This window comes from Triticum aestivum, chromosome 3B (assembly GCF_018294505.1).
Source record: "Triticum aestivum cultivar Chinese Spring chromosome 3B, IWGSC CS RefSeq v2.1, whole genome shotgun sequence".
Lineage (NCBI taxonomy): Eukaryota > Viridiplantae > Streptophyta > Magnoliopsida > Poales > Poaceae > Triticum > Triticum aestivum.
The window spans coordinates 596,642,226-596,663,539 of record NC_057801.1 but is presented as its reverse complement, the minus strand read 5'-3'; positions in this window follow the sequence as shown (position 1 = coordinate 596,663,539).

The window sequence follows — 21,314 nt, the reverse complement described above, 5'->3', positions numbered from 1 at the left end:
AAACCCCCTTGTTCATTCTGATACAATCCCACTCTCTCGCTCCTGCTGTCTTTTACTGCATTAGGACAATAATGATTCAACTGTTACATGATGCGGTAGTGCTACGTCTTGAGCTTGCGTTGGTTTTCCTTGAAGAGGAAGGGTGATGCAGCAATAGTAGCGTAAGTATTTCCCTCAGTTTTTGAGAACCAAGGTATCAATCCAGTAGGAGGCTCCTCAAAAGTATTTTTAGTATTTTATAATATAGATGCAAAAAGTAAAGATGCAAATAAAAGTAGATTGAAAGCTTATATGATAAAAGATAGACCCGGGGGCCATAGGTTTCACTAGTGGCTTCTCTCAACATAGCATAAGTATTACGGTGGGTGAATAAATTACTGTCGAGCAATTGATAGAAAAGCGAATAATTATGAGATTATCTAGGCATGATCATGTATATAGGCATCACGTCCGCGACAAGTAGACCGACTCCTGCCTGCATCTACTACTATTACTCCACACATCGGCCGCTATCCAGTATTAAGTTCATAAGAACAGAGTAACACATTAAGAAAGATGACATGATGTAGGGGGATAAACTCAAGAAATATGATATAAACCCCATCTTTTTATCCTCGATGGCAACAATACAATACGTGCCTTGCAACCCTTTCTATCACTGGGTAAGGACACCGCAAGATTGAACCCAAAGCTAAGCACTTCTCCCATGGCAAGAAAGATCAATCTAGTAGGCCAAACCAAACTGATAATTCAAAGAGACTTGCAAAGATAACTCAATCATACATAAAAGAATTCAGAGAAGATTCAAATATTTCTCATAGATAAACTTGATCATAAACCCACAATTCATCGGGTCTCGACAAACACACCGCAAAAAGAGTTTACATCGAATAGATCTCCACAAGAGAGGGGGAGAACATTGTATTGAGATCCAAAAAGAGAGAAGAAGCCATCTAGCTAATAACTATGCACCCGAAGGTCTATGGTAAACTACTCACAACTCACCGGAGGGGCTATGGTGTTGATGTAGAAGCCCTCTGTAGTCGATTCCCCCTCCGGCGGAGCGCCGACGAAGGCTCCAAGATGGGATCTCACGGATACAGAAGGTTAGGACGGTGGAAATTGTTTTTCGTTGGCTCCCTGGATGTTTTCGGGGTACGTAGGTATATATAGGAGGAAGAAGTACGTCGGTGGCCGCTCGAGGGGCCCAGGAGACAGGGGCGCGCCCAGGAGGGGTGGGCGCACCCTCCTATCTCCTGGCCGCCTCGTTTGCTTCTTGACTTGCACTCCAAGTTCTCCGGATCACGTTCGTTCCAAAAATCACGCTCCCGAAGGTTCCATTCCATTTGGACTCCGTTTGATATTCCTTTTCTTCGAAATACTAAAATAGGCAAAAAAAACAGCAATACGGGTTGGGCCTCCGGTTAGTAGGTTAGTCCCAAAAATGATATAAATGTGTAAAATAAAGCCCATAAACATCCAAAAGGGGTAATATAATAGCAAACAATCAAAAATTATAGATACGTTGGAGACGTATCAAGCATCCCAAGCTTAATTCCTGCTCGTCCTCGAGTAGGTAAATGATAAAAACAGAATTTTTGATTTGGAATGCTAACTAGCATAATTCTCAATGTAATTTTATTTATTGTGGCATGATTGTTCAGATCCAAATGATTCAAGATAAAAGCTTATAAAACATAAAAATAATAATGCTTCGAAGCATACTAACAAATAATCATGTCCTATCAAAATAGCATAGCCAAAGAAAGCTTATCCTTACAAAATCATACACAAAATACTCCCATCATGCACAACCCAGTTTCAGCCAAGCAATTGGTTCATACTTTTTAATGCGCTTCAGCTTTTTCAACCCTTACGCAATACATGAGCGCAAGCCATGGACATAGCACTATGGTGGTATATGGTGGTGGTTGTGAGGAAAAAAAGGGAGAAGATAGTCTCACATCAACTAGGCGTATCAACGGGCTATGGAGATGCCCATCAATAGATATCAATGTGAGTGAGTAGGGATTGCCATGCAACAGATGCACTAGAGCTATAAATACATGAAAGCTCAACAAAAGAAACTAAGTGGGTGTGCATCCAACTTGCTTGCTCACGAAGACCTAGGGCATTTTGAGGAAGCCCATCATTGGAATATACAATCCAAGTTCTATAATGAAAAATTCCCACTTAGTATATGAAAGTGACAACATAGGAACTCTCTATCATGAAGACCATGGTGCTACTTTGAAGCACAAGTGTGGAAAAGAGATAGTAGCATTGTCCCTTCTCTCTTTTTCTCTCATTTTTTTTCTTTTTTTCTTTTTCTTTTTTTATTTGGCCTTTTTTTTCTTTTTGGCCTTTCTTTTTTTTTTTCGTTTTGTAAAGTCCGAAGTCTCATCCCGACTCGTGGGGGAATCATAGTCTTCATCATCCTTTCCTCACCGGGACAATGCTGTAATAATGAAGATCATCACACTTTTATTGATTTACAACTCAAGAATTACAACTCAAAGCTAGAACAATATATGACTCTATATGAATGCCTTCGGTGGTGTACCGGGATATGCAATGAATCAAGAGCGACATGTATGAAAATTATGAAGGTGGCTTTGCCACAAATACGATGTCAACTACATGATCATGAAGAGAGCAATATGACAATGATGAAGTGTGTCATAATAAACGGAACGGTGGAAAGTTGCATGGCAATATATCTCGGAATGGCTATGGAAATGCCATAATAGGTAGGTATGGTGGCTGTTTTGAGGAAGGTAAATAATGGGTGCATGATACCGGCGAAAGTTGCACGGTATAATAGAGGCTAGCAAAGTGGAAGGATGAGTTTGCGTATATCCATGGACTCTCATTAGTCATAAAGAACTCATATACTTATTGCTAAAGTCTACTTGCCTTCGAAGCAAAGTACTACTACGCATGCTCCTACGGGAAGGGTTGGTAGGAGTTAACCATCGCGCGATCCCGACCTCCACTCATAAGGAAAGCAATTAAAAGAGCACCTCATGCAACAAATTTGTCACACAAATTTTACCATATGTGCATGCTACGGGACTTGACAACTTCAACACAAGTATTTCTCAATTTCATAATTACCCACTAGCATGACTCTAACATTACTACCTCTATCTCAAAACAACTATCAAGCATCAAACTGATCCTAGTGTTTTATGCACTTTCTATGATAGTTTTTATTATACCCAACTTGGATGCTCAACATTCTAGGACCAATTTATAACCATAGAAAATACCATGCTGTTCTAAAAGACTCTCAAAATAATATAAGTGAAGCATGAGAGACTAGCAATTTCTTCAAAATTAAGCCACCGCCGTGCTCTAAAAGATATAAGTGAAGCACTAGAACAAAAACCATCAAGCTCAAAAGATATAAGTGAAGCACATAGAGTATTCTAGCAAATTCTAATCAAGTGGGCTTCTCCCAAAAGGTGTGTACAGCAAGGATGATTCTGGTAAAATAAAAAGCAAAGACTAATATAATACACGACGCTCCAAACAAAACACATATCATGTGGCGAATAAAAATATAGCTCCAAGTAAAGTTACCAATGAACAAAGACGAAAGAGGGGATGCCTTCCCGGGGCATCCCCAAGCTTAGGCTTTTGGCTATTCTTGAATATCTTGGGGTGCCTTTGGCATCCCCAAGCTTAGGCTCTTGCCACTCCTTATTCCATAGTCCATCAAAGCTTTACCCAAAACTTGGAAACTTCACAACACAAAACTCAACAGGAAATCTCATAAGCTTCGTTAGTAAAAGAAAACAAAACCACTACATAAGGTACTATAATGAACTCATTATTTATTTATTTTGGTGTTGAACCTACTGTATTACAACTTCTCTATGGTTTATAAACTATTTTACTAGCCATAGATGCATCAAAATAAGCAAACAACACACGAAAAACAGAATCTGTCAAAAATAGAATAGTCTGTAGAAATCTATAAATAACGCAAACTTCTGGAACTCAAACAATCCTAACAAAATAGGAAGTCCTGGAAAATTTGTCTATTGATCAGCAGCAAAAAGAATCAACGCAAAAGTACGTTTCTGTGATTTAACAAAACTAATTTCGTGCGTGCAAAGTTTCTGTTTTTCAGCAGAATCATATCAACTATCATCATAGGTTATCCTATAGGTTCTAATTGGCACAAACACTAATTAAAAGATAAAAACACATATCTAAACAGAAGGTAGATGCCAAATTTAGTAAATAACAGCAAGGAAAAATATTGGGTTGTCTCCCAACAAGCGCTTTTCTTTAAAGCCTTTTAGCTAGGCATTGATAATTTTAATGATGCTCACATGAAAGACAAGAATTGAAGTGCAAAGAAAGCATCATGAAACATGTGACAAAACACATCTAAGTCTAACATACTTCCTATGCATTGGCATATTATAAGCAAACAATTTTGCAAGGCAAGCAAAAGCTAGCATATGCATGGAAGAAGAAAGAGACGATAGCAATCTCAGCATCACGAGAGGTAATTTAGTAAGATAAAAATTTCTACAACCATATTTTCCTCTATCATAATAATTACATGTAGGATCATAGGAAAATTCAACAAAATAGCTATCACATAACATATTCTCAACATGATCCACATGCATGCAAAGTTGACACTCTTCCAAAATAGTGGGATTATCATTAACTAAAGTCATGACCTCTCCAAACCCACTTTCAATAATATTGCAAACACTATTATCAATCTCATATTCATCATGGGGCTTAAATAAATTCTCAAGATCATAAGAAGAATCACCCCAATCATGATTATTGCAACAAGTAGTAGACATAGAAAAACTAGCATCCCCAAGCTTAGGGTTTTGCATATTATTAGCACAATTGACATCAAGAGAATTTATAGTAAAATCATTGCAATCATGCTTTTTATTCAAAGAGTTATCGTGAATCTCTTCATAAATTTCTTCATCATAATTTTCAGATTCACAAATTTGCAGCAAAGCTTTATAAAGATAATCTAGTGCACAAAACACACTAGCAATTGGTTCATCATAATTGGATCTCTTAAAAAGATTAGCAAGCGTATGAGGATCCATAGATCTTAGGTTCTGTTTAGCAATAAATAAGCATCTATTCCAACCAAACGAGCAAACGAAAGGGCAAGCAAAAGAGAGAAGAAGATTGGGAAAGAGAGGGCAAATAAAACGGCAAGGGTGAAGTGGGAGAGAGGAAAACGAGAGGCAAATGGCAAATAATGTAAATGCGAGGGAGATGAGTTTGTGATGGGTACTTGGTATGTCTTGACTTGAGCGAAGACCTCCCCGGCAACGGCGCCAGAAATCCTTCTTGCTACGTCTTGAGCTTGCGTTGGTTTTCCTTGAAGAGGAAAGGGTGATGCAGCAATAGTAGCGTAAGTATTTCCCTCAGTTTTTGAGAACCAAGATATCAATCCAGTAGGAGGCTCCTCAAAAGTCCCACGCACCTACACAAACAAACAAAGAACTCACAACCAACGCAATAAAGGGGTTGTCAATCCCTTCATGACCACTTGCCAAAGTGAGATCTGATAGAGATAGTATGATAAGATAGATATATTTTTGGTATTTTATAATATAGATGCAAAAAGTAAAGATGCAAATAAAAGTAGATTGAAAGCTTATATGATAAAAGATAGACCCGGGGGCCATAGGTTTCACTAGTGGCTTCTCTCAAGATAGCATAAGTATTACAGTGGGTGAACAAATTACTGTCGAGCAATTGATAGAAAAGCGAATAATTATGAGATTATCTAGGCATGATCATGTATATAGGCATCACGTCCGCGACAAGTAGACCGACTCCTGCCTGCATCTACTACTATTACTCCACACATCGACCGCTATCCAGCATGCATCCAGAGTATTTAGTTCATAAGAAGAGAGTAACGAATTAAGAAAGATGACATGATGTAGTGGGATAAACTCAAGCAATATGATATAAACCCCATCTTTTTATCCTCGATGGCAACAATACAATACGTGCCTTGCAACCCTTTTTGTCACTGGGTAAGGACACCGCAAGATTGAACCCAAAGCTAAGCACTTCTCCCATGGCAAGAAAGATCAATCTAGTAGGCCAAACCAAACTGATAATTCGAAGAGACTTGCAAAGATAACTCAATCATACATAAAAGAATTCAGAGAAGATTCAAATATTTCTCATAGATAAACTTGATCATAAACCCACAATTCATCGGATCTCGACAAACACACCGCAAAAAGAGTTTACATCGAATAGATCTCCACAAGAGAGGGGGAGAACATTGTATTGAGATCCAAAAAGAGAGAAGAAGCTATCTAGCTAATAACTATGCACGCGAAGGTCTATGGTAAACTACTCACAACTCATCGGAGGGGCTATGGTGTTGATGTAGAAGCCCTTTGTAGTCGATTCCCCCTCCGGCGGAGCGCCGACGAAGGCTCCAAGATGGGATCTCACGGATACAGAAGGTTAGGACGGTGGAAATTGTTTTTCGTTGGCTCCCTGGATGTTTTCGGGGTACGTAGGTATATATAGGAGGAAGAAGAACGTCGGTGGACGCTTGAGGGGCTCAGGAGACAGGGGGCGCGCCCAGGAGGGGTGGGCGCGCCCTCCTATCTCCTGGCCGCCTCGTTTGCTTCTTGACTTGCACTCCAAGTTCTCCGGATCACGTTTGTTCCGAAAATCACGCTCCCAAAGGTTTCATTCCGTTTGGACTCCATTTGATATTCCTTTTCTTTGAAATACTGAAATAGGAAAAAAACAGTAATACGGGCTGGGCCTCCGGTTAGTAGGTTAGTCCCAAAAATGATATAAATGTGTAAAATAAAGCCCATAAACATCCAAAAGGGGTAATATAATAGCATGGAACAATGAAAAATTATAGATACGTTGGATACGTATCAGGTATTTGAACCCCTTTCCTCTGCATGACCTATCATTGCCACAGTAAATAGATGAAACCCACTAGCATGAGTAGGAGTTGTTTGAGCCCTAATGTGCCTACTCATTCATGCTTGTTTGTCATGCCTGCTACTGCTTAGAGTTGAGTCAGGTCTGTTTCATCGGGCATGAATTGGAGGTGTGTGAACATGTCCTACTATGTGTGAGCTAAGTGTGTGAACACGATTTGGTAAAGGTAGTGGTGAGAGGCCATGTAGGAGTACATGGTGGGTTGTCTCATTGAAGACGTCCTCAGTGTTGGAAATATGCCCTAGAGGCAATAATAAATTAGTTATTATTATTATATTTCCTTGTTCATGATAATCGTTTATTATCCATGCTATAATTGTATTGATAGGAAACTTAGATACATGTGTGGATACATAGACAACACCATGTCCCTAGTAAGCCTCTAGTTGACTAGCTCGTTGATCAATAGATGGTTACGGTTTCCTGACCATGGACATTGGATGTCGTTGATAACGGGATCACATCATTCAGAGAATGATGTGATGGACAGGACCCAATCCTAAGCCTAGCACAAAGATCGTGTAGTTCGTATGCTAAAGCTTTTCTAATGTCAAGTATCATTTCCTTAGACCATCATCATAATGTGCACAATGTGACCAAGGGGTTGATCATGGGATGATGTGTTACGGAACGAGTAAAGAGACTTGCCGGTAACGAGATTGAACAAGGTATCGGGATACTGACGATCGAATCTCGGGCAAGTACAACACCGCTAGACAAAGGGAATTGAATACAGGATTGATTGAATCCTCGACATCGTGGTTTATCCGATGAGATCATCGTGGAACATGTGGGAGCCAACATGGGTATCCAGATCCCGCTGTTGGTTATTGGCCGAAGAGTTGTCTCGGTCATGTCTACGTGTCTCCCGAACCCGTAGGGTCTACACACTTAAGGTTCGATGATGCTAGGGTTATAGGGAATAGATGTACGTGGTTACCGAATGTTGTTCGGAGTCCCGGATGAGATCCCGAACATCACGAGGAGTTCCGGAATGGTCCGGAGGTAAAGATTTATATATGGAAAGTTGTTGTTCGGGTTCCGGGAAAAGTTCGATTTTTTCCGGTATTGTACCGGGATGCTTCCAGATGGTTCCAGAGGATTCCGGAGGGGTCCGGAGGTTCGAAAAATGTTCCACCACATCCAATACAACAGCATGGGCTATAAGGGGGCTCCCTAGCCTTAATGGGCCAGGGGCACCAGCCCCCCCAAGGCCCATGCGCATGGGAGAGGGGAAACCCTAAGGGGGAGGGCCTCCACTTGACTTGGGAGGCACTCCTCCCCCCTTTGGCCGCCGCCCCCAACCCTAGATGAGATCTAGGGGGGCCGGCCCCCTCTCTCCCCACCTATAAATAGTGTAGGGGTGGGAGGGTAGCTGCACCCAAGTTCTGGCGCAGCCCTCCCCCTCTCCAAGTCCTCCTCCTCTCCCGCGGTGCTTGACGAAGCCCTGCAGGATTGCCATGCTCCTCCACCACCACCACGCCGTCGTGCTGCTGCTGGACAGAGTCTTCCCCAACCTCTCCCTCTCTCCTTGCTGGATCAAGGCATGGGAGACGTCACCAGGCTGCATGTGTGTTGAACGCGGAGGTGCCGTCCGTTCGGCACTAGGACCATCGGTGATTTGGATCACGACGAGTACGACTCCATCAACCTCGTTCACTTGAACGCTTCCACTTAGCGATCTACAAGGGTATGTAGATGCACTCCCCTTTCCCTCGTTGCTAGATTACTCCATAGATTGATCTTGGTGATGCGTAGAAAATTTTGAATTTCTGCTACGTTCCCCAACAGTGGCATCATGAGCTAGGTCTATGCGTAGTTTCTATGCACGAGTAGAACAAAATTGTTGTGGGCGTTGATCTTTGTTCAATATGCTTACCATTACTAGTCCAATCTTGTTTCGACGGTATTGTGGGATGAAGCGGCCCGGACCGACCTTACACGTACACTTATGTGAGACAGGTTCCACCGACTGACATGCACTTGTTGCATAAGGTGGCTAGTAGGTGCCAGTCTCTCCCAGTTTAGTCGGATCGGATTCGATGAAAAGGGTCCTTATGAAGGGTAAATAGCAATTGACATATCACGTTGTGGTTTTTGCGTAGGTAAGAAACGTTCTTGCTAGATACCCATAGCAGCCACGTAAAACATGCAAATAACAATTAGAGGACGTCTAACTTGTTTTTGCAGGGTATGCTATGTGATGTGATATGGCCAAAAGAATGTGATGAATGATATATGTGATGTATGAGATTGATCATGTTCTTGTAATAGGAATCACGAATTGCATGTCGATGAGTATGACAACCGGCAGGAGCCATAGGAGTTGTCTTAATTTATTGTATGACCTGCGTGTCAATGAACAACGCCATGTAATTACTTTACTTTATTGCTAAGACGTTAGCCATAGTAGTAGAAGTAATAGTTGGCGAGACAATTTCATGGAGACACGATGATGGAGATCATGATGATGGAGATCATGGTGTCATGCCGGTGATGATGATGATCATGGAGCCCCGAAGATGGAGATCAAAAGGAGCAAAATGATATTGGCCATATCATGTCACTTTTTGATTGCACGTGATGTTTATCATGTTTATGCATCTTATTTGCTTAGAACGACGGTATCTTAAATAAGATGATCCCTCGCAATAATTTCAAGAAAAGTGTTCCCCCTAACTGTGCACCGTTGTGAAGGTTCGTTGTTTCGAAGCACCACGTGATGATTGGGTGTGATAGATTCTAACGTTCGAATACAACAGGTGTAAGCTAGATTTACACACTCAATACACTTAGGTTGACTTGACGAGCCTAGCATGTACAGACATGGCCTCGGAACACGGAAGACCAAAAGGTCGAGCATGAGTCGTATAGAAGATACGATCAACATGAAGATGTTCACCGACGTTGACTAGTCCGTCTCACGTGATGATCGAACACGGCCTAGTTGACTCGGATCATGTAATCACTTAGATGACTAGAGGGATGTCTATCTGAGTGGGATTTCATAAGATGAACTCAATTATCATGAACATAGTCAAAAGGTTTTTGCTAATTATGTCATAGCTCGCGCTTCAGTTCTACTGTTTAGATATATTCCTAGAGAAAATTTAGTTGGGTGCGACATATGCCAAAGGATGGCTTATCATGGTGGGGGCGAGTAGAACGTCGCCGGTGCCTGGAAACGGGATGAGGCGAAGACATGCACGCCAGCGGATCTTACCCAGCTTCAGGGCTCTCCGAGGAGATAACACCCCTACTGCTGCTCTTCGGGGTCTCCGCATGGTCACTAAGGCAAAGTGAGTACAAGGTTGCTCCTTGAGCTGTTTCTGGAGGTAGGAGAAGGCAAGGCTAGCTTCCCCCTCCTCGTATGATCTGGTCTAGTACTAAGGGATTCGAACCCTTTGCATGGGTGCCCTGGGGGTTTATATAGGCCTACCCCTAGGGGTACAATGGTAAACCGGCTGGGCGCGGGTCCCAGCCGTTTGTCTCTCAGGCTGCCGTCTTCTCCACCGACTACTGGGGCCCGCCGACTGGTGGGTCCCGTCGACTGGCCTGGTATGAGGGCGTCAGCCCTTGTCCTCCGCGGGCAGGTCTTGTCAGCCGCGGATCACTGTAGCCGTGCTTCTAATGACGCAGGCTTGGTCATGGGGTCGTGGCAATAGTGCCACCGCCTGACGGGCGATCACTGTTGCCATTCCCTTGTCGTGTCGGGTTAATGGCGTGTGGGGCCCGTGCGAGGGGCTGGCCGACTCCCGGAGGCCGACTCCCAATGGGTCCGTCTCGGGGCACTCTTGCCGTCTTCAGTTCTCTCGTTGATTGGTGGGACCCACCGTCTCTGGGTCGTACAGACAGGCCGTCGTGGGCACAGGGCTCCGCCCCCAAGGGCTGATGTCAGGGCCGGCATGACAACAGTGCCGCGCCAGACGGAGATCTCCGTGGGTACGGCGCACTGTGGCCATGCCTGCCCTTGATTAATAGGGTGGTCGGAGTCGCAGGCTGACTCCCTATAGCCGGCCTCTCCGGAAGTCGCTGGACAGGAGTCGGCTCGTCTTGGAGTCGCCTCTAGGACTCGGCTCGTCCCGTAGCCGCCTCTGGGACTCGGCTCGTCTCGGAGTCGCCTCTGGGACTCGGCTTGTCTTGGAGTCGCCTCTAGGACTCGGCTTGTCTTGGAGTCGCCTCTGGGACTCGGCTTGTCTTGGAGTCGCCTCTGGGACTCGGCTCGTCTTGGAGTCGCCTCTGGGACTCGGCTTGTCTTGGAGTCGCCTCTAGGACTCGAGGGGCGCAGCTTGCCCCGATGTCTTGAAAGGTTCTGGGCTCGGGTGAGCCTACCCGTGGCCCATTACTCCGACAGTAGTCCGTGAAGCTGGTGAGGCTTCGAGGGTGAGATGTCGTGGGGCCTCAACAGTTTCATTCTTCGGTGGTGGAATTTGGGACTCGCTTGCCGTCTTCCTTCTAGCCGACTATCTAGAGTCGGACTCGCCGTGGGCCGTCTTGCCCCCTGAGGAGTTTGAACGGCTCGGCGGGAACCAGGCGGCGTGCCCGACACGCTTCCCCGCGGCCGCTTGCCGCAGACCCGTCATGCGGCGCCACGCGGCAGGGGCAGTCTGCTCACCCATGCGCGCGATGGGACAGGCCGTCAGGCGGGGCCCGCCACTACCACCCCTCGGCCCGCGAACGGATCCGTTGCAGCCGTGCAGACGGTTGGGTTTCCCATGTTGTTACTGCGTGCAGTAACTTCGTGGGGTGAATCGTGGGGGGCGTGGGGTCCCGTGCGCAGTTAATGCCACGCCCGCCCCATCGGCTTCTCAGCCTACAGGCCTATAAGTAGGCGGGGGGAGCGGGATGGCGAAACACGCGCGCCCATTCTTCCCTGCTCCCCTGCCTCCTCTTGCCTCTTCTTCTTCTTCCCGTCGTTGCACCAATTCGTGCCGCATCCACAGCGATGAGTTCCTCCGCCGCCGCCGCGGCCCCTGCCGTGCGCTCCGGCGTGTGGGACGGCTCCGAGGTGGATGATGACCTCATTGAGCTCCTCCGCAAAACGCGTCGGCTCCCCGACGCGAGCCCGCGCCACGCCGGTGAGGGAAATAAGGCCGGCGCTGGAAGAGGGCGAGCGGGTCATATTCCGCTTGCACCTCATGCGCGGCCTGGGGCTGCCGGCGAGCGGCTTCTTCCGCTCCTTCTTGGAGTTCAACGGGCTCCAGCCGCACCACCTTACTCCAAACACGGTGGTTCTGCTGGCCGCCTTCGCCACCCTCTGCGAGGGTTTTCTTGGCGTTCTCCCCACCATCAAGCTGTGGGGAGAGTTCTTCCAATCCAAGCTCGGCACGCACGTCGCCGGCGTGCCGGCTCAGTGCGGCGCCTTCATCGTGATGCGAAGGTCGACCGCCGACAATCCGTTCCCCTCCATCGCGCTGATCAAGTCGGTGAAGATGTGGCAGCGGTCGTACTTCTACGTGAAGAACATCGCCCCGGAAGGCGACTGGGTCAACCTGCCGCCCTACGAAGCCGGCGCGCCGGCTGGGAGGCTTCCCAGCTGGTCCTTCCGGGCCAAGACGCTGACTCCCGCAGGTGCTGCTGCCGTCGCGCGACTCCGAGTGTTGATGCAGTCGGAAGGCTTGGTTGGGGCCGACTTGCTGGCTGCCTTCGTGGCGCGCCGAGTCCTCCCACTCCAAGGCCGACCTCATCTGATCTGTCAGATGAGCGACCACCGGGACCCGAGCCGGATGTGCACCAGGGACATGCCCCATGCGGAGGTGGCGAACATGGTGAACCACATCGCGAACTGCGAGCTCGCGGTGGACTGGCAGTTCGGCAAAGAGCCGTACTCGCGCGCTAACCCCCCGCTAGTGGTAAGTTTTATATTTTGTTCTTCTGTTTTTCTTCTGCAGCCGAATCCGACTTCTGATCCTCTTGGTTTCTTCGAGTCAGAACCCCCTCATCCAGCCGGCAGCCGGCGCCTCGGGGCCGCCCCGTGAGTTCGTCCCCGACCGAGCGGAGAGCGATGTCGACGACCCCGACTTGGGGGGGCGGCGACGGAGGCCGACGCCGAAGCCGGAGGAGGGGGAGCGGAAGGCGGCTTCAGGCCCTCGGCTACCTTCGCCGACTGGCCAGAAGACGACACCGAAGGGGAAGTCGCCCCGCGCCACCAATCGAAATCCAGCCATCCAGGCGCGAGTTCCTCCGCCGGCTTAGCCAGTCAAGTCGGTGCAAAGAAGCGTTGGGCCGGGCCGAGTTCGCTCGGCGGCCAGCCGAAGAAGTTCAAGGGGGCGGCCGCCGCGACCAAGCGGGAGGAGGCGGTCGCGAAGGCCAACCGCTTCCGCAAGGAAGTGAAGAAGCCGCCACTAGTCTCTGCGTAAGTGTTCTCTGCCTTCGTCTTGTTGCCTTTTGATGAATCTTTTCCGATTCTTTATATTCCTTTCTTGCTTCAGGGCTCCCCTTTCCCTTGAGAGGGTCACCGTCCCCTCCGTCATGGGGTCGGCCAAGACGTCCGCCAACACCCGGCGGGTAGACCCCGCCGCCGACCTCCGGGAGGCGACGGAGTGAAACGCGCGGGAGAAGCGCGGCGAGGAGGAGGCCGACCGCCTGGAGAAAGCGGAGGCCGAGAAGGCGGCAACCTCTACCCAGAAGAAACTGGAAGAGGTCGAAGCCATCGTCGTGGCAAGACAGCGGGCTGAGGAGGCCGCGCATCGCCAATCAGCGTTGCTCGTCCTCCCGTTGAACTCCGCACCGCCACCCCCGGAGTTCATGGGGCAGACTGGAGAAGCCGGCGGGGAGAACCCCATCATGGAGAAGGACGGTGGCGAGGCCTCTGCGTCGGGCATGGCCACGCCGCCACCGCTGCCTCGGTCGCATGGTAAGAAGCCGGCAGGCCCGCCAGTGCCGCCGACTGAAGACGAGGCCGTGGTGAGGCTGCTCCTTCAAGTCGCCTCACCAGCGCGCCGCCGCCTTGAGAAGGCAATTTCGGCGCAGCGCCACTTGGAAGCCGGCGCCGCCAGCTCGGCCATCCCAGATGCCGAGGCGACAAGCGCCACGCCTGCTGGGTGGGTGCGAGGAGGTGGTGACGGTCCGCTGAACTAGGCGCTCCTGGATGTCCAGACGAAGCTGCGGGCCGAGGGCGAGGCCATCCAGGGCTGCACCAAGGCACATCTAGCGTCGCGAGCGGCTATCCGGGTATGCCCTCTTCTTTGACTTTGTTTTTTCTCGTTCTTCTTTGTGGGGGGGCGCCAGCGCACCCACTGGATGTAGTCCCCGAGTTTCAGGCCGGCTGCTGAGCAGGCGGCCCGGAACTCCATCTGGCGAGTTCCTAATATTTGTCTTTGTCTAAAAATACTTGTTATAGGAATATCACAACCTCCGCGTCACTGCCTTCAACCGCAATGTTGAGCAGCTGGGGAAGCGGACTGTCGACTTGTCGGAGAGCCGGAGTAAGTCCTTCTTCTTTTTTTGCGGGGGCGCGCTGGCGCACCCGCAGGCTGTAGTCCCCGAGATTCGGGCCGACTGCTGAGCAGTCGGGCCGGATCTTCCCGGCAACCTTCTCTGTTGACGACTTATCGTCTTTTTCTTTTTGTTCTTCAGAGGCCAATGCCGCTCTTCAGGCACAACTGGGCGAAGTCAACACCGCCCTACGCGCCAAGGAGGAGGAGTGCAGCAAGCTCGCCACAGAGCGCGACCTGCTGGCCGCGCAGCTGGCGGAGCAGAAGGAGCTGCTCAAGGTGGCGCAGGACGAGGCAGAGAAAAGAGAGGCTGCTCTCCTGGCCGAGTTCGAAAGCGAGAGCTCCTCCTGGACCGATAAGGAGGCGATGCTGACCTCCGGCTTCCATGAGATCGAAGCCATCGTCGACGGTGAGTTTCTTTGCTTTCTTTCTTTGAGTCGCCGACTGAAAGTCAGGCCGACTCCTGACTCTTTCTCTTGCTTCTTCTTGTTTTGGCAGACTTCTTCCCTGGCCACTCGGAGGCGGTCACCCGAGCCATCGAGGCTGATTGCGAGGCGCGGAGGGAAAATGGCGCGGAGATCGCCGCCAACGCCCCCCTGACCGTCGACGAGCAGCTCCTGAGCATCGAGACTTGTCTGCGGCCGGCCCATCAGTTGCTGCGCCGGCTTCAACGTGCCGAGGCCAAGGTGATTGCCGCCCTGTGGCCAGACATGCCGGCTCTGCGCACTCCCAGTCGGACTGCCGACTGGCAGGATGTCGCAGCTGGCCTTCTTGAGGCTTGGAAGGGTTCCTCGGCCCGGGCTGGAGCGCGCCGGGCCTTGGAATTCGTCAAGGCTTGGTATCCGGGGCTAGACCTGGACCGGCTGGCCGCGTTCCGGTCAGAGGCCCAGGCAAAGCTGGCGGCTATGGAAGGCGCCCTCGTCGAGCGTGCGGCGGCGATTGCCAATTACACAGACACCAGCGTCTTCGTCCCTGAGCGGGCCGCCAACGGCGAGGAGGTGCCGCCGGAGTGGTTCGGGATGAACCCGGACTACGACGAGGACTCGGCGGTGGTGATCGGCTCCAGCGCCGAGGAGGAAGACGAGGCAGAGGACGGAGGCGAGACAGAGGCGCCAGAAGACGGAGCGGGCGACCAGCCTCAGCTCGACCGTGCCTCTAGCAACAAGCCACGTCCGACCGGGCCGGCTGCTATCGGAGACGATCAAGCCGAGACTACCCAGCCGGCCGCCCCGACGCCTTGCACCTCCATCTCCACCGACCCTCCGAACCCGTCTGCCACTTCTTAGGCTGCCGTCTTGCCTTTATTTAATCTGCTTTAGTAGTCTTTGAAAAAACTTGTTAATTTGCACAATTCCACCCGCGGGGTGTATTTTGAACTTGGCCAGGGGCCTATGTTATGTAAATATCTATCCGGATTCTATCTTTCCTTGCTCATCGCTCTTTCCATAGTCGCTTTTTCCTTTTCGCCTTCCCACAGTCGCCGCTTTTTCCTTTGCCGCCTTCCCACAGTCGCCGCTTTGCCAGACGGACAACCGTTCTGCAGACTGCCACTGGGTCAAATGCTTGGCTACCTTAGGGAAGGCAAGTACTTGGCCTTTTTTAGAGTGTTTTAACAAGTTGGATAGAAAGCAGCAAGCCGACTATTCGAGAGTCGGCTCTGTAAAGAGAGGCTGGAAGCCGGCTTGGGCTATGCTTATGCTTTGAGTCCTTAGCCATTTTTCGTGTGGGCGCTCATTCTTCCTTACTCTCTGCCCACCAACAGTCGCTCTCTGAGCTGTGGCTTCTGACAGGAGACGGCTTAAGCGCCGCACACTACTTGTCCGACTGCAGGAAGCATTTCATAGCGCAAGACGGCGAGTCCCCGGGCTGACTAGTCGAACCCGATGCCAAGCGGCATAACAAAGGGTAGCATACTCGAAGGCATAATTCTTATCATGCAGATAACAAAAAGGGCAGTCCCCGAGCTTGTCTCGGGGAGCCCAAAGTCTTGGTACTTTAATACAAAGGATAGCGTGGTACATACTGCATCAACTGTAAAATCTTCGGAGAAGATTTGCGTTCCATGGCCGTTCTGACTCTTTGCCGGAGTCGTCCCTCTTGCGTGCTCGGGGCTTCTAGGCGTCGATTAGGTAGTAGGAGTCGTTGCCCAGCACTTTGCTGATGATGAAGGGGCCTTCCCAAGGTGCCGACAGCTTGTGCTGGCCGGCTGTTTGCTGGATCGGTCGGAGCACCAGGTCGCCATCTTGGAAAGATCTCGGCCTGACCTTCCTGTTGTAGTATCGGTGCAGACTCTGCTGGTAGATGCTGGACCGGCTGAGTGCCAACAGCCGGCCCTCTTCCAATAGATCGACGCCGTCTTGACGTGCTTCTTCTGTTTCCTCCTTGGTGTACATGGTGACTCGTGGAGAGTCGAACTCTTTGTCTGTTGGGATGATGGCTTCAGCACCGTAGACGAGGAAGAAAGGCGTGAAGCCGGTTGACTTGTTTGGAGTCGTGCGCAGACTCCAGAGGACGGCTGGCAGCTCCTCAAGCCAACAGCCGGCCGAGCGCTCGAGTGGTTCGACCAGTCGAGGCTTGATGCCAGATAGGATGAGGCCGTTTGCTCGCTCCACTTGGCAGTTTGACTGCGGATGGGCAACGGATGCTAAGTCCAGTCGGATGCCCTGTTTCGCGCAGAAACGGGCCAAGGCGCCCTTGGCAAAAATTTTTCCATTGTCGGTGATGATGCTGTGCGGAATGCCGTACCGAACCGTGATGTCGGTGATGAAAGTCACTGCAGTCGGACCGTTCAACTTCTTGATGGGCTTTGCTTCTATCCACTTGGTGAACTTGTCCACTGCGACGAGTAAGTGAGTTAGGCCGCCTCGGGCCGTCTTAAATGGTCCCACCATGTCCAGGCCCCAAACTGCAAAGGGCCAGGCGATGGGGATTGTCTTCAGTGCAGAAGCCGACTGAAGCGGCTTGGAGCGGAACTTCTGGCACCCCTTGCATTTTTGGACTAATTCCTTGGCCTCTTCCAGGGCAGTTGGCCAGAAGAAACCGTGCCGAAAGGCTTTGGCGACGAGTGCTCTTGAAGCCGCATGGTGGCCGCACTCGCCTTGATGGATGTTTCTGAGAATTGCTTGGCCTTGCTCTGGCTCAACGCAGCGCTGGTAGACACTAGTGATGCTGCACCTGACCAGCTCTCTGTTGATTATGGTGTAGGCTGCCGCTCGGCGTTGCACTTGCCGAGCCAAGATTTCATCAGTTGGCAGCTCTTTGTCCACCAGAAACTTAAGGATGGGCTGCGCCCATGAGGGTGCTGCTATTTCTTCAATCGCCACCACTGCGACTTGGACAAGGGCGGCTGGTCTGGGAGGCGGCGGGCTGGAGTCCGCGGCCGCTTGTTGGATCGCTGAAGTCCCCGGGCCGACTGGCGCAGTCCTCGGGCCGAGCTCTGGAGTCTTCGGATTGGTTGCCGCAGTCCTTGGGCCGGGTTCCGAAGTCCCCGGGCCGGCTTCGACTGCGGTTTTCTTGGAGCCGTCTGCTGGGGCTCTTGAGTCGGATCCGAATTCTTAGGGGGGAGCCGGCACAAAGATGGAGTCTGATTCTGGTGAAGGCTTGATAGACGGCTTAAGGAGACGCTGAAGAGCGACGCCGGATGGTATCGCTTGGCGGGTGGAGCCGACTCGTGCCAAGGCGTCTGCTTGGTCGTTGTCATTTCTTGGCACGTGAAGGAACTCGCACCCCTCGAAGTATCCGCTGAGTTGCTGCACCAGGAAGCGGTAGCTCGCCATGTTTGCATCTTTGGCGTCCCAGTCGCCAGATGACTGTTGGACCACCAAATCGGAGTCGCCATAACACAGTATCCGGCGAATGCCGAGCTCTTTGGCAAGCCGGAGCCCGTGAATGAGCTCTTCGTATTCGGCGACGTTGTTGGAGGCGGCGAAGTGGATCTGCAGCGCATACTTGAGCTTGTCGCCTTTAGGGGAGGTGAGGACGACGCCGGCTCCCAAGCCGGTGCGCATCTTGGAGCCGTCGAAATGCATCCGCCAATGGGTGGAGTCGGGCGCTGGCGGCAGGTACTGGGTCTCGGCCCAGTCGACGAGGAAATCGGCCAGTGCTTGCGACTTGATGGCGGTGCGGGGCTGGTAGTAGATGGTGTAGGGAGCCAACTCTATGGCCCATTTGGCCACTCGGCCAGAAGCATCTCGGCTCCCAATGATCTCGGCCAGCGGGGCTGTGCAAACCACAGTGATTGGATGCTCTTGAAAGTAAGGCTTCAACTTCTTGGCGGCAAAGTGCACGCCGTAGCACATCTTCTGGTAGTGGGGGTAGTTCTGCTTGGAGGTCGACAGTACCTCGCTCAGGTAATATACCGGTCTCTGGACAGGGAGCGCCTTGCCTTCCTCCTTGCGCTCGACTACAATGACCATGCTGACCACCCGGCTGGTGGCGGCAATGTATAGGAGCATGGGCTCTTTAGGAGTCGGAGCCGCCAGCACAGGGGGAGTAGTCAACATCTTCTTCAGCTGGAGAAATGCTTCATCCGCCTTGTGGTTCCACTCAAAAAAGGTGGTCTTCTTCATCAGTTGGTACAAAGGGAGAGCCTTTCTCGCCCAGCCGACTGATGAATCGGCTGATGGACGCCAAGCAGCCGGTGAACTTCTGCACATCTAACAGTCGGCTGGGTACCTCCATCCTCTCGATGGCCTTGATCTTCACAGGGTTGCACTCTATGCCGCGTTCAGAGACCAGGAAGCCAAGGAGTTGGCCGGCTGGTACTCCGAAGACGCACTTCTCAGGGTTGAGCTTGATTTGGAATCGGCGCAGGTTCTCGAAGGTTTCTTTGAGATCTTCCATCAGTGTCCCATGCTTTTCCGTCTTTACCACTACGTCATCTACGTAGACGTGGGCATTTCTGCCGAGTTGCTTGAGGAGGCACTTCTGCATGCAACGCTGAAAGGTGGCGCCGGCATTCCTTAAGCCGAACGTCATGGTCAGGTAGCAGAAGGCTCCGAACGGCGTGATGAAGGCGGTCTTCAGTCTGTCTGCCGGGCTCAGTTTGATCTGGTGATACCCTGAGTATGCATCTAAGAAGATCAACAGCTCGCATCAGGCTGTGGAGTCTATCACCTGATCAATTCGTGGCAGAGCAAATGGGTCCTTGGGACAAGCTTTGTTGAGGCTTGTGTAGTCAATACACATTCGCCACTGCTTATTCTTCTTCAACACCAGGATCGGGTTTGCTAACCATTCTGGAAAAAACACCTGCATAATGAAGCCGGCCACTAGGAGCCAGGCTATCTCTTCTCCAACGACTCTTCTCTTCTCTTCTGACAGGCGGCGCAAAGGCTGCCTGACGGGCTTCACATCAGGTCGGACATGTAACTTGTGCTCGGCGAATTCCGTCGGTACACCTGGCATGTCTTTAGGGGACCATGCAAAGATGTCCCGATTCTCATGGAGGAAATCGACGAGCTCGCCTTCCTATTTGCTGTCAAGGTTTGCACCTATGACAGCGTACCTCTCTGGGTGCTCCGGGTCCAAGGGTATCTTCTTCGTTTCTTTGGCCGGCTTGAACGAACCCTCAGCTTCCGACTCCTTGGGGTCGGGCGACATCTCTGGCTGATTGCCGGTCATCGCCACAACCCGATCAAGAAGCCGCTTCTCAGCTGCGATCACCAGGGACTCGGCCAGCCGACTGCTCTCTGCCGCGCAGGCGGACGACTTTCTGTAATCGCCAGCTACAGTCAGAATCCCCTTGGAACTCGACATCTTCATCTTGAGGTAGGCGTAGTGGGGGACCGCCATGAACTTGGCCAAAGGGGGTCAGCCAAGCAGCGCATGGTACGGGCTTTCGAGGTCCATCACCTCAAACCAAACTGGCTCTCGGCGGAAATGATCTTTGTCTCCGAAGAGGACGTCTATCAGTATCTTGCCGATTGGTGAGCAGGAAAGGCCAGGTACAATGCCACGGAACACCATCCGGCTGCTCTGCAGCTGTCTTTGCATGATTCGTAACTTCCCCATGGTATCCTTGTACAGGATGTTGATGCTACTGCCTCCGTCTATCAGCATTCGCGAGAAGCGAGCAGCCCGCCTATCAGTAGCCAAGGTGGCACTCAACACCAGGGCGTAGGAGCCCGGATTCGGCATCACCTCTGGGTGATCAGCTCTGCTCCAACTGATAGGCTTCTCGGACCAATGCATGAACTCTGGGGTATCTGATGCTACTGCATTCACTTCTTGCTGCTGCAGCCGCCTGCTGCGTCGATCATCAGCCACACTGGTGAACACCATGTTGGCTCCGTGCTCTTCTGGGTACTCATCTCGTACTGCGCCGACTGGCCTGGCAGCCGGCTACTGGGGCGGCGGTGGAGGCGGCGGCCCAGCAGGCGGGGGAGGAAGGAGGCCGTCTCCCTTGGCGATTCTAGTGAGCCAGTGGCACTTTCGGGTGGTATGGTTCGACGGCTTCGCGCCACTGTGGAACTTGCAGGGACCATCTAGAGTCTGTTCGTAAGAGAAGGCCGGCAACCAGTTGGACTTGCCACCTTTCTGTCGCTTGGTCGGAGGCTACACCTCCGGCTGTTGGTCTTCTACTGTCGCAACCTGCAGACTGCTGGAAGTCGGCTGCGTAGCTTTGCGCTTGTTGTCGTTCTGTTGTTGTCGCCGACTAGCATCTCCAGCCGGAGTTCTGGGAGCCTGAGGGGTTGCTTTGCCAGTTGCACTAACTTGGATCTCCGTCTTCATGGAGGAGTCGGCCGTGGCATATTTGTCTGCTATGACTAGCAGTTCGTTGTGGGTTTCCGGCTCGTCGCAGAGGAGCCTGTGCTTGAGGAGGGTGCCTTCTCTGCACCCAACGGTGAAGTACACGATAGCCTGCACCTCGTGCACGCCCTCGCA